At 56.0% G+C, this 13,624-nt stretch overlaps 1 protein-coding gene across 1 annotated transcript in view; it reads right to left on the bottom strand.

Annotated features, from left to right (window-relative positions):
- TNS3 (tensin 3) overlaps positions 1-13,624 on the bottom strand; it is a 237,493-nt gene that overhangs the window by 198,470 nt on the left and 25,399 nt on the right. The window lies entirely within an intron of this gene.

The following is a 13,624-nucleotide window of genomic DNA, read 5'->3' on the forward strand; positions in this document are numbered from 1 at the left end:
GCCCAGAGGGGGGCGTGGGCAGGATCCACAGACAGAACGGCCCGGCTTCAATGCCTGTCAGACCCCACAGGACTGAACTGCCTTGGGCTGGGGTCGTGGAGCAGTGGATCTAAGCTTTCCACCACGGAAAGCTCTGGCAACCCACTCCTGGGGAAGGCTGCCTTGATAGTGGACATGTTCGGCTGAGGCCACGTCCTCCCTTCCGTGGGGTCCTGTAGAGGAGGCCCATGCATAGTAGCACGTGGCCTAGGGAGCTGTCTGGCCTCAGACCTGCTGGCTCACCGTGTGCCCATAGCAGAACTGTGTGCCCTAGTGACTTGGCCTGCCTCCGTGCCCAGCCTAGGGTGCAATACTAACGACCTGTGTTGGTGTAACACTTGAGATCTTCAACTCCGCTTGCAACTCCAAATGTCTTAGCTTCGGAGAGCAGTCTGGGTGGGCTAGACCTGGGCCTTTATGGTTAACACATGTGCGAATTCCAGCCATCAATTCAAAGGCCAGCATTAACCTCTCAGGTTCTGGCACTGAATACCCATCTTTCCATTTCTGGGGTGGAATAGCAAAGCTGCTCTTCAGCTTTCAACCACACACACACACACACACACACACACACACACACACACACACAGACAGACAAAACATGAACACACCATTCTGTCTTCTGATTCCTTGCCTGGCAGCCCCCCATTCATCCTCATTTCCCTCCATCCTTCAAGTAAGATTATTATTCATCTGTCTCTATAGTCATTCGTTCGTTTGTTCATTAATTCATTTTCTAGATTCATTCATCATTATTCACTTTTCCTATAGCGTAGTTAAACTTTAGTTTTTGCAAACATCTCTCAGTGCTATTTCTTCATACATATCCCTCACCCCCATGTGACTGCAGGATCCCTACGAACACACATCTATATCGGATTCATCTGAGTCCCCAGCACCTAACACAAGATGGAGCCCAGAGCTGTGTCTGCAAGCTGAGCCAGAAGCACATTATTCTGCTGTCTGGGGGCCCACGATGCAAACGCTTCTTCCAGAGGTCAGCTGGATCTATCCCCAGTCTCACCCATGGAACCAGCAGAAGGAACCTGAATCCCAGCAAAGAACAGGTAACTCCCAAAATGATAAAGCTCCTTGAACTCAAGGACCGAGCTCCACACTCCATGGGGCCCCTGGAAATGATGGTCCTGAGCACCAGCGCTCCTAGGCCCGTGGCTGACAGATTGGAAGACAAACGGGTGTTTTCACAGGGGACACCTGAATCTCCTCTCACTTGATTAAAAGACACATCGTTCAGAAGATTCCCACACTTTATTACTAATAATAAATCACGTGCATGCGATCACACCTCACAGATGATGACAACGAAGTGAGAACCAGGGATCACAGACAGTCGTCTGGCTACAGCCCAGACCACCACAGCCCAAGCGAACGTCCCCAAATACAAAACTGGGACCCCTGCCGGGACTCCCCGCTTTGCCAGCTGGCCCCCTCTCCAGCGCCCTCTCCCTCCACCCTCCTGCACCACCCGGCCCCGCTCACCCCCAGGCTCCTCCTGCCCTGCGTCCCTCAGAGGCAAGCTGAAGTGTGAGGGTTTGAGGCCAGCTCAGCCTAGGGACCCCAGGGGAACCCAGAAACCAGGGCAGGTATGGGGCCAGCTACTCCAGCTGTGCTGCCAGCCTGGCCTGCCCCTGGTAAGACGGCAGTCCTCCCTGCTTCTCGCGGGCCGGACCGCCTGCCTCTGACTTCCAGCTGCACCGAGTCCCCAGCAACAAAGGAGGTTCTTCCTGCACAGGACGGACTTCAGGGCGCCCGGGTCCAGACTGTGAGGGCAAAGCTCCAACACCAGGCCTCGGGGCTGCATCACCAACCCGGGCTGGGAACCCAGACTGGACTGGGGACAGAAGCCCTGCGGTGAGACCGACCCCAACACGGGATGCGAGGCTGGCCCATCCAGGACCCCAGGGTTCTCGTCCGACTGAGCGGAGGGGGGCCGCTGCCACACGCCCCCCCGCTCACACACCCACCCGGCCATCCCGGAATGCTGGTGGGCAGCCTTGTGTGCCTGGCATCGCGGGGACTCCAGTGACCAACGACTCCCCTTCACCTGATGGCAGAAACATCTGCATGTGGCGTTATGAGGGGGCACTGAGCCCCTCACGGGACTCTGGGGAAAACAGGCGACAGGTGGGCTGAGACCTGGAGGAGGAGTGGACAGGAAAAGAAGAGCCAGGGGACCAAGCACTGTGCATAAGGCAGGGTGTTTGCGTGAACTGAAGCACAGTGTGCGTTCGGGGCGTGGACCGCAGGCTGGCAGGCAGAGGCCGCATCCTAAGGGCGGGCATGGGGGTGGTGAGCTCGGTCCCGGGAGGAGTGGAGAGGAAGGGGACCCTCAGAGCAAGCCAGGGCCTGACCCCGAGGGCAGCAGGGATCTCTAGCGGTGAGCGGGAAGGAACCACATGAACACACTGTGTCCTGGGGACCACCTGGCGGTGAAGGGGTTTACTAACACGGAAAGGAAGAAAATTACAGTGATTGCTGTGTCGGGGGACTGGAATCGGATGCTGGTGTAACTCATGGTTTCAATGTAGAGACACAGAGACTGACAGAAATCAAAACTGATGCACATGTGCACACACACATGCACACACACCCATGCACAAGCATGCACCCATATACACACATGCATATATACACTCCCCACACTCCCCAGCTCTGTCCGGGGTGGGCGGCCTGAAGCAGCCCCCAGCAGCACTGGTTACATCCAGCACCCACGTCCCGGTTTCAAAGTACTGTTTCCCGGTGAAAGAAATCAGGGCTCCTTGGAGGCATGGCTGATTTCAGATCTGAGCCAGAGATACTACAAATGAACCTGCAATGTGTTTTTTGTTTGTTTGTTTTTGTCAGAGGGTAAAGGAATGCTCCCAGAATGACGGAGCTGCATCACCAGGGCACTGGAGTGGGCTTGCAGAGATTGCCCCTGGCCAAACCTGCGACAACTTGAACATCGAAATAAGTAGTGATAATATTGATTATAACCCATTCAATTAAATAAGAATTCATGAGTCCATGAGTCCTACCGATGGAAATAAATAGCTAAATGAACACACCGTGGGTCTGATGAGACGTAGATGCCTGCGTGGTCTCAAGGCACCTCCTGACCTGGAGGGATGAGGGCGGGGGAGGGCGCAGGAGACAGGTGGAGGGCGCAGGAGACAGGTGGAGGGGGCGGGGTACGGAGATCGTAGAGGTTTTTAGCCTCCACTCATCATGGGAACTCACAGAGGAGAGCCATGATCCACCATTCTGCCCCTGTCACTCTTTGGAGTACATTCACATAGCCTCAAAGTATTGTCCCTTATTTGTTACAAAAGGGAAAACAGCAAGTCTGCGACAGAGCCGGCTGGCCATGCCAGCCTGAGTGACCGTGGCCTTCGATGGGACACACCCACCATGAGAGCACGGCTCTACTGCACAGAGGCACAGCCTGACCCTGATCTTGACCAGGTATCGCCAGATCCGAGCAAGGGACACAGGGGCCCAAATCTGGGGTCCCTGGGAGCTGAGCGTGGAGGGTCCATCTGCCGGCTAGATGCACCCTCATTCCCAGCCCCAGAGTCTGCAGTGGGGGTCACCAAACACTCCGAGCAAATGAGTCCTGTCTTCACCCCTCCATCCTCATCACACAGAAGATCCACCACGGGCCAGTCACACCCACCCATGGCTCTGTGACTCCGAGTGCCAAGGGGTTTCCAAGAGCCACCTAAAGCACTTTCAAAAGCACTTTGCCTCTGATAACAAAAAAGGCTCTTGCTTGAGTTTTTTTTAAATGCAATTCTTTTTTTTTTTTTTTAATAAATTTATTTATTTATTTGTTTTTATTTCTGGCTGTGTTGGGTCTTCGTTACTGTGCCCGGGCTTTCTCAAGCTGCAGCGAGCGGGGACTACTCTTCGTTGCGGTGCACGCGCTTCTCATTGTCGTGGCTTCTCTTGTTGTGGAGCACGGGCTCTAGGCACACGGGCTTCAGTAGTTGTGACGTGTGGGCTCAGTAGTTGTGGTTCACGGGCTCTAGAGCACAGGTTCAGTAGTTGTGGTGCACGGACTTAGTTGCTCCACGGCACGTGGGATCTTCCCACACCTGGGATGGGACCCGTGTCCCCTGTATTAGCAGGCGGATTCTTAACCACTGCGCCACCAGGGAAGCCCTCTTGCTTGAGTTTAAGGAGCTTCTGATACCAGTAAGCTGTCGCCAGCTCTCATCTGAAGAAACCTCCATGCTTGGCCTTCTCTCCTTGTCGGAAGGCAGGGACACCAGTCATGCTGGCCACTGGAGGCCCAGGGAGCATCTCTAGAGGCTGGCTGCTCAAGCACAGCCCTTGGGCAAATCCTCTCTCAAGACCGTCCTCCTCCTCCCTTGCCCGCTCAGCCAGCTCCTGCTCCATCCCACACCCGGGAGGGCAACAGGACGCAGTGGGCATCGAAGGGCACTGGTCACATTTCAGTACCTCCTGACAACACCCAGGAGCCCCGTGAGTCCATCTCACTGACAGCAGTAGGGCCTGTTCCTCAGACGATGAGGGAGGGCAGGACGGGGCACAGGACACAGGGGAAACCAAGTCCCCAGGGGATCCAGGGGTGTGGGGTGAGGGGGCAGAAGACTGCAGAGCCAGCGAGCAGAGGCACATCACCTAACCCGGGGACATCCCTGGGGCTAGAGTCAGATTAAAGGTGCCGCATGTTTGGCGCTTGATCGGCGAGGACGGTCCAGCAGCAGGAATGACCTCCTCCTAGAGGACACAGGACTCTAGGGCTGTGTTCCCACTCCAGACTTTGTCCTCCACACCCCTCTGTTTCTCACCAAAGTCATAGTAAATCCACCTCAATGAACCTGTACCATGAGTCCCCTGACCTCAAGGGAGGTCATCTAGTCCTGCCAATTTCACCACAATGTCTTAGTTGGCTACGGAGTTCAAGGCGACTCCCATCCTGAGCTCTCAACCTCCTCCCCTCAAGGGGAGTCCTGTGGCGGCGACAATGGCGGCCCCACGGGGTGGGCGCACCATCCAGGGACCCGGATCCTTGGGCGCGTCAAGGGCGGCTCTTCACGACGTCTCGTGGCTCCCTTTCAGGACAGGGTGACCTCCTCAGTGTACCGCTTTGGGCCAATGCTAAGAAAGTGAGAACTGCTTCTCATTTCTCCTCCACTCTCCCCTTTCACGCGTTTCCTTCCCTCGCCTTCAAAAAGCACAGAAAACGTGCTTCCTCTACAAAAATCAGCCTCCAGTATGCGCTTTTCCCCCCTTCCCTGCTCTAAAACAACAACTGTTTCATTAAAGAACAGGCAGAAAAGAGCAAAAGAAAGGGACAGATGGAAAGGCTGGCGCCTCCCCCCACCCGGCGGTTATGTCCCCCTGTCCTGGCCATTCCTCCTCTGTCTCCTTGTCATCCCTAGAGAGAAGGAAGGGGCGAGGGAGACAGGGCTGCTTCCTGGCGGGGCGGGAGAGGCGTCCTAGCTGCCTCACCTGCCCTGCGGAGGGAGACAAGGGTGCGGCAGTGAGGATAAGGGCAGGGTCTGTGGAGACACCAGCAAGCCACGGGGCCCTGGCTGTGTGCGCTCCTGCCCGAGCGGACACCAAGGCCTCCTGCTCAAACCCAAGAGGAGAAAGCGAACCCCACGCACCACGTTCCTGCCTCTGCCCTCGCAGGCACCGAGCGCATCCTCCCATCCTCCCGCCTCAGCACCGACAGGCTCCCCCTGCTCTGGGGGAAAACATCTGCAGGGAGGGGCAGGGGATTGAAACAATAAATATCAGACTAGTGCATGAAGTCGAGTTTTCTCTCTGCACACCGAGATGACCCCACCGGGAGGGAACCATAAGCCTGGAGGGCCCTCTGCCCTCCGCGAGCGATGCTGGTCTCTTACACTAGAATCTCACACCCAGAGACCTGCCCGGGGTCGCAGAGCTGAACACCCCGAGCCCCCAGCCCCTCGTCCTCGTGTCCATTCTCAGACCTCTGCGGCTCCTGACAGCGCCCGGGGACCTAGCGGGGGCCCCGTCCTACCCTAGTTAACCTCGGGAAACGGGCCAGTGGAAAACTGGTAGGTGGCCCTTGTTTAGCACTGCGGGGAGATGAGGGTTGAGGACGACCAGAGCTTACGGCTCACGCGCCACCAAGCGTCTCTGCACCGTCACGTGACCCCAAGTGCGAAGAGACCCCCCCCCCCAGAACTAGTTCCTAAGCAAAACCTTGAGACCCACAATTATAAGACGTATTCTGCCGCTTTCAGCACAGAACACCGAAAGTGGAGAGAGAACGTGCAAGTCCGAAGAAAAGAGACATGGCTCATCTGGCCTTTTAAATTCCTCCCCAGGGTAGGCAGACCATGTTTTGATTGTACTTCAAAGCTACTGCATTTTTTATAAATTGAAGGTTCATGGCAACCCTGCGTCGCACATGATGGTTAGCGCTTTTTAGCCATAAAGTATTTTTAATTAAGGTATGTACGTTGTTTTTTTAGACATAATGCTACTGCACACTTCATAGACAAGAGTATACTGTAAACGTAACTTTTATACTCACTGGGAAACCAAAAACTTCGTGTGACTCACTTTATTGTGATATTCACTTTATGGCCACGGTCTGGAACCAAACCCGCAATATCTCTGAGGTGTGCCGGTACAATCAAACTGAAATGCTTCAGAGTGGGTTTTCCCTAACAGAGGAAAATCTACATCATGGTCAGGTCTTGTGACGGGCTGCAAAATGCCAGCAGTGCAACAGACAGTCCCCACGTCCCACCCCCTCCAGAAACGCCGGTTCTGCGGGGGTGTCGTCCCCATCTGTTGGCGACCAGCAGAGGCTTTGGGAAGTTCAGCCTAGTGAGCAGTGCTCCACAGCGGAGCCGGCCTCCCACGGGTGGTCCCAAACCCAAGCCATGTCCCCAGGCGGGGTGTGAGGACGGAGGAGCCACCCCTGGCCTGTCCTTCTGCTAGAACACAGCAGCTGGGCAGCCCTCCTGTTTACTTGGCCCCAGCCCATCCTACCCCGGTGTGCCAGGCAGCTGGCTCCTACGAGGACGGTATGGTTGGAAAGGAGACCCTGACAGAGCGCCCTCTGAGTCACCAAGCCTCATCTCTGGATGAACCCCAGCCTTTTCCTTCCTCCAGAGTTCTCCTGCGGACCCAAAATGCCCCAGTATTCCCTGGCTTTGACCAAACCTGGCTAGACCACATCTGGAACTCTGGGGAGGGACTCTGCCCATAAAAGCCCTGTGCTGCCTCCTCCGAGATGGGCTGGACCGAGGTGGGCTGGAGAAACGGCCGCAGAGAGCACCTCGGGGCACCCTGGACCCGTTCTACTCCTTGCTGTGTGTCTGCGAGTTTATTAGTCATCACTCTGGGCCTCTATCTCTTCAGCTGCTAACGAGAATGATAAACTCACTACCGACCTGAAACAGTTCTTGTGAGGTTCACTCCAGATGATGCCCGGAGGGGCTTTGGTACGATGCCCACTAAATATTCCTTCTTCCCCTGCTAAGAGGGGTCCCTACACAGCCAGAAGAGTTTGGGGGACTAAGTTGAGAGGCCCCAAATAGACAATGGGAAGATAACATCACAGTTTCTGAGAAAGTTGGGCTGTTTCCATCAATATGAACAAGTTTTGACTATTCCTGAAGTTTAAAAAAAGCGGACCTTGTTTCTGTTTATTATTGTCACTGTGAACCGGTGTTTGTATTCCCGGGCAGGTGTGAGGCAGACAGGGTTGGGTCCCATCTCGCTCTGGGGAAGCCAAGACTTTAGGGTGACTCTCCAGTAGCTGGGTCACCCTCAAACTCGGTAAGGCCCTAATGAAGCTGGGAACACACCTGGCTCAATCAACGTGCTCTCAAAGAGAGCTAATAATTAAATCCTCAGATTTGAATTCTGGCAAAGCAAGTTCCCCAGCCTAGTGTGATGCCCTCGACTTGAAGTAATCTCTACTTCACCCACATCATGCCCCAAGATGCTCCGGCATGTGAAAAGCATGTTTCCAGTAAATAACGTTGCTTGCTGCAACTCAGAAAAAAGAAACAGCAAAATCTCCAACCGAGCCCAGAGAGCAGGAATCAGCACCCACACGAGGGGCAGAGCCCTCAGACGCTCGCCTGACCAGTGCCTCGGTCTCCTGCTGGTTCCCAGTCCCAAGAACATCATCAGTCCAGTATCAGCCAGTCTCCAACAGCCCACGATGGGCCAGGTGGTGGGTTAGCTGGTGATTTCCATGTCAGCTCCCAAATTTTCTGAAACGTCAGTCAGGTTGCATTTATAATCTTTAAAGCTTAAGGTTAATGCAACTTTTACAACTTATAATTTTAAAAAGTTAAAGTTTATAAGTTAAAAAATATATCCGTAGCACAGTACTGACAATCCTCTTAATTTTCCTTTATTTTTCTTTTCTTAAGTTATTCCAGTTCCAGCCCCACCTGACCACTGGGGCTTCTCATCTGGTGTCTAAAATAGCAGCAGACGCTGTCTGTCCAGGTCAGACAGAGAAGCGACACTGCCTGGGCCCTGTCCCACGGCCAGCTTTCTCTGGGCGTCCCTAGTCCCTGTTGCACCCACTCACAGTAAACTACACATGCCCTCCTGGGACCCAGGCTGTGCGGGACACACATTCCTGGCGGAATGAATGACTGTAAATCAATAAAGACAGACGCCAGGTTTTAAGGCAATGGTCACTGGAGGCCACACCCTGTGGTCACACCTGGGCTGGGCCTTGGAACCTGTGGCCTCATATCTGCTGCCCTTTGATTTGTGAGTAACTGACTGACAGTGATTCACAGCACCCGCGTACCCACCCTGCCATTCATTCCCCACAGTTCACTGCGGGGGAGGGACGGAGAGTTGATAAAGCCCGCTAGAAGAAGGTGGTCCCGGTGATGAAAAGGCGAGGGCCGGGGCACTGGGTGCCAGGCTCAAGGTCAGACTTGACTCTGGAGAAAATGAGGAGTCAGAAGTTGACAAGCAAAGGGGTAGGAGGGGGCAGAGGGTGGGGATGGGAGGGGGCAGAGGGTGGGCATGGGAGGGGGCAGACCTCCCACGAAACAGGCCAGCAGAGAGGGGAAGGGTGTTTCAGCCAGGACCCTGGTGGTGCAGCAGGAAGAATGGCGGCTGATTCCGAGGGGGTCACAACCACCGAAGCTGGGCTGGGAATTAAGGGAGAAAGATCCAGTTTGGTGGAGACGACGAGGGGTCTGTGTAGGGCCGGGACCTTCAGAAGTCATCAGCACTCGCTGGGGGACTGCAGCTTCAGATCTTAGATGTCTGGCGTGCTTTTGCTGCAGTCTCGGGTGGGATGGGTGCGGGTGAGCCCCTGTAAGCGTGGGTGCAGGGCTCTGCTCGCTAGCCCTCCGATCTCCTCTATTACGAGCATGGGCTCTCAGGGGCCACCTTCTGTTCAATCGGCTGGCCAGGTCCACTGTGCACCCACTGTGCATGAGCTTGGGAAGGCCAAGGTCAGGGACACAAGCCAAGGTCGCTGCCTGCAAGCAGCGCTCAGCGTGGCCTCCGGGAAACCTCCCTGAGTGGGTGCTGCCGTCCACCGCCCTCCACATTGGCTCCCACGGGTGCTTCGTTGCCCCACGCACACCAACACGCGGAGCCTGGGGCTACCGGCAAACCAAATGCAGATGAACGTCTTGACCCTTTGCCCAGCTCGCAGGATGTAAACCTGGACGACGGCAGGTGCCCGCACCGTGAGGCCCTCAGAGCAGCCTCGACTCTCGCTCCCCCGCAGTCAAGCCTCACCAGCTTTTTCCTCCCTGTGCTGTCTCCCCACCAGACACAAGAGGCTGCCTGACACCATCTTTAAAGACGACGGCCCTCCTGGGGCCCCCAACCTCTGCCCCCATCTCGGCCCATTTGCCAATCCTCTTCCAGGGAAACTCCTTCAAGGGTTGGCTGGAGTCCATGCCCAGTACCCAGGGGCCATGCCCAGGGTCGACAGTCAGACTTTCCTGCCCATCCACCCAAACTGCCCACCAGTCCTCACCTAGCTCATGACATCCAGCCATAGACGCTGCCCCTCACCTGCCCCAGCTCCCAGCTCACCTGGCTGCTTCCCGCCCGCCACACTTCCCTCCCCTGGTTTCCATGCCATGTCCTGGGCACCTTCTCTCTCTTGGATCCTGCCCTCATCTCCCCTGGAGAGCTCTTGTTCCCTGGGCACCTCTACATGTCCTGGACTCTCCTCTGTGCACGCCGCCCCCCAGCTGTCCCCTCCAGCCCACCCTATCATCGCTGATGGCACCCCACTACCCCCCCAGCCCTTCCCTCCTGACCCGCTGCGTCCGGGTATCGCTGGCTCCACACCTCCACCGGGCCCTTCCCTCAGCATCATTAACCTCAGCCCTCCAAGTCAGAACTCTGGGTTTTCTCCGCACAAGGGCCACACAACCAATGTGTCAGCAAGCCCTACAAAACAAATCCCCAAAAGACCTTGCCCTGGTCTCCATCCCCACCACCCCAGTCCCCCCATCAGCAAGCTGACTGGCTCTCTGCGTCCACAGGCCCTGCCTTAGATAGGAAGCAGGACTTGACAAAGCTCCAGCACAGAACGCTCCCAAGTTTCCACAAGGACACCTTTAACCAAAAAAACCCCAAACTTCTGACCCTGGGCCCATAGACCGTTTGTGCCAACCCCTGCCCACCTTGGACCTGTTCAACTCCCCTGCTCTTTTCCCACCTGCTGGGCTAGCTGCTGCCTCAGGACATTTGTACATGCCGTTCCCGCCACCTGCAACTCGTGTGGCTTACTCTTCCCTTCCTTCAAATTTTTGCCAAAACGTTACCCTCTCGGAGAGGCCTTGCACGACACCCTGCGGAGACAGCCCTCCCACCTCGGCCCATACTCGCTCCCCCTTACGCTGCCTTGTTTTCCTTCGGTGTCCTTATGGTTACCTAACTTTCTGTCCTGGGGGCATTGTGGATAGGCTTACCGCCTGTCCATCCACGAGGGCAGGGACCCGTGTGCCTGGCTGGCACAGGGTTCCCCGTGCCTGGAACAGCGCTAAGCGCCAGCTGAGTGATGAATGAATGAATGAATGAATGAATGGTGCTCCTGACGGCCCTCGGCAGGCCCCTCACTGACCCCTTCAGGGCGCCCCACCTCTCAGAGCCCAGTTGCTGCGTCTGGCTCCTCCCGGCAGGGGGTGCCCACCCCGTGCCCGGTCTCCTCTCTCCCCTCCTGCCTTCCACCCGGAGGCCCTTCATCCCAAATACCCACACGCGTCTCCCTGCGGGGTCCTCTCAAGGTGACGTGGGTGACGTCCGCTGGCCCCCAGCCCATTAAGTGCGTACAGCGTCCTGCGCTCACCGCCCGCGCCTCTCCGAGCATGTCACGCGTCACCATGGGAAGGCCCGCACCTGTTTGCTGCATGAATGGGCAACGGAGGCCGGAAACAGGATCAGGGACGCGGCCCGGGCTCCCGCCCAGCAGCGCCCACAGGGCAGCTCGGCGCACTGCCCTTTGCAAAGTGAAGCACGTAGAGCAAGTCGGCGGCAGCCAGACCACAGGGGTCCTGTCCCAAAGCAGGAGAAGCACGAGACGGGCTTAGGCAGCGACTCAACCAGCGCGGCACATGCAAACAGAATCTCCGTTTCTTCGTGTGAAACAAGCACACGGTGGGCGATTCCACGTCCAGGAACGCGTTCTAAGTCAATGAGCACCCAAGTAGATCGATTTGGTTGGAAGGCCCTTCATCACAGAAGTATGCACAACAGGAAAAACTGGACACAGCTTTAATATCCAACAAATTGCCTGAGGCAATTGATGGCACTAACTCGCAGAGGAATCTATAATAGCACACCGTCAGAAAACACAGCAATCAGACCCATGTTCATTGACATGGAAATACCCACGGTAAATTAAGAGAGGTACAAAAGAATCCAAGTTTCTAAGTTTTGATCATTCCCACCGGTCTTTCCCCACTCCCAAGGCATCTTGCCACTGCAAAGGAGAGCTGGTTCTGGGGTGACTGAGATCACCCTCCAGGTTCACTCCCAGCCCAGGAGTATGAACTTACTTCGCAAAGGGGCCTCCAGGTGAACACCAGGAGCACCCCCTGAAGCACCCGGCCCCCGAAGGAGGCATCTCTGTGCAGTCCCTCACTTCTCTTTCTTGACAGACAAACAGGGCCCCCTGTCACCCAGGAGACAGACAAACCCAGGGCCCAAGCCTGGGCGCCGCTGGGTCCTCCCCATGTGCACATTCCCCTCAAGACCCTGGCCATGTGTCCATGTGCTGGCGCTGGATGCCAGCAATAGAGCATGAACAAAAAAAGGTCCCTGTCCTCACAGAGCCTACATTCCAGGAGGGGGCCAGGCAGGAAAAAGAAAGACAGCATGTGACATATGCCAAATGCTCCGGAGAAAAATTAAGCAAAGTGAAAAAGACAGAAAATCATGCCAGGGACATATGGGGGCAGGATGCGCCTTTATCAAGGGCTATTTGATATTTTATGCAGGGGACTGAGAAGGGGACATCGGTGCAGAAGCCTAAGGGACACCAAGGCCATAGGTGGGGAGGGGCCGTTGCAGGTCATGCCCGGGGCAGGGGTGGAGGGGGACAGCCGGGGGCTATGAGGTGGGAAGTGGCAGGCCAATGTAAGGACTTGACTTGTGACTCCGAGAGAAACAAAAACGGCCAGAGGTCTTGAGCAAAGGAGTGCCGTGATGAGACTTGAAATGTAGGTTCCCTCTGGCTGCCGTGTGACAGAGAGACTGGGGGGAGGGAGAGGTGGCTGCAGCGTGACAAAGAGCCCCCAGCAAGGGACGATGGTAGCCGGTGGCTGGCACCAGGTGGTGGCAGGGGCCAGGGCCGAAGTGTCTGCAGCCCGAACCCATTCTGACTTGGAGGTCGGCGGGCTTCTGTCTTGCTCGGGTGCCGACTCAAGCACACAGGAGACCATGGAGGGAAGGTGCGTGGAGCCCTGAGTGGGTAAGGCCACCCTGGGAGGGCAGCACGGGGCTGGGGCTCCAGCAGAGCTGCCAGGAGCCTTTGGCCAGATCAGTGTCCAAAACTACACATCTTGTGAGAGACAGTTCATCATCCAGGCAAGCACTTTGTGTTTTTTTTGTTTGTTTGTTTGTTTTAAATAAATTTATTTATTTATTTTTATTTTTGGCTGTTTTGGGTCTTTGTTGCAGCGCACGGGCTTTGTCTAGTTGCCGCGAGCGGGGGCTACTCTTCGTTGTGGTGCACAGGCTTCTCATTGTGGTGGCTTCTCTCGTTGTGGAGCGCAGCCTCTAGGCGCGCCGGCTCTGTAGTTGTGGCGCATGGGCTTAGTTGCTCCGCGGCATGTGAGATCTTCCCGGACCAGGGCTCGAACTCGTTTGTTTCCCCTGCATTGGCAGGCGGATTCTTAACCACTGCGCCACCAGGGAAGTCCCAGGCAAGCACTTTGGAAAGCGATGCGACCCTACAGATCAAGAACTACAAAAATGGTCAGGCTCCTGGCTTCGCTCACTCCACCCCTGTGAATCCCCATTAAGGAGGTGTCCGAAGACAGAGACGCCAGGCGGGAAGGGGTGACCGCGCCATCATCAGTCACAGCAGGAGGGAAACAAAGTCCACCAACCCAGGGCG

The sequence above is a fragment of the Balaenoptera ricei genome, chromosome 9, assembly GCF_028023285.1.
Source record: "Balaenoptera ricei isolate mBalRic1 chromosome 9, mBalRic1.hap2, whole genome shotgun sequence".
Taxonomy (NCBI): domain Eukaryota; kingdom Metazoa; phylum Chordata; class Mammalia; order Artiodactyla; family Balaenopteridae; genus Balaenoptera; species Balaenoptera ricei.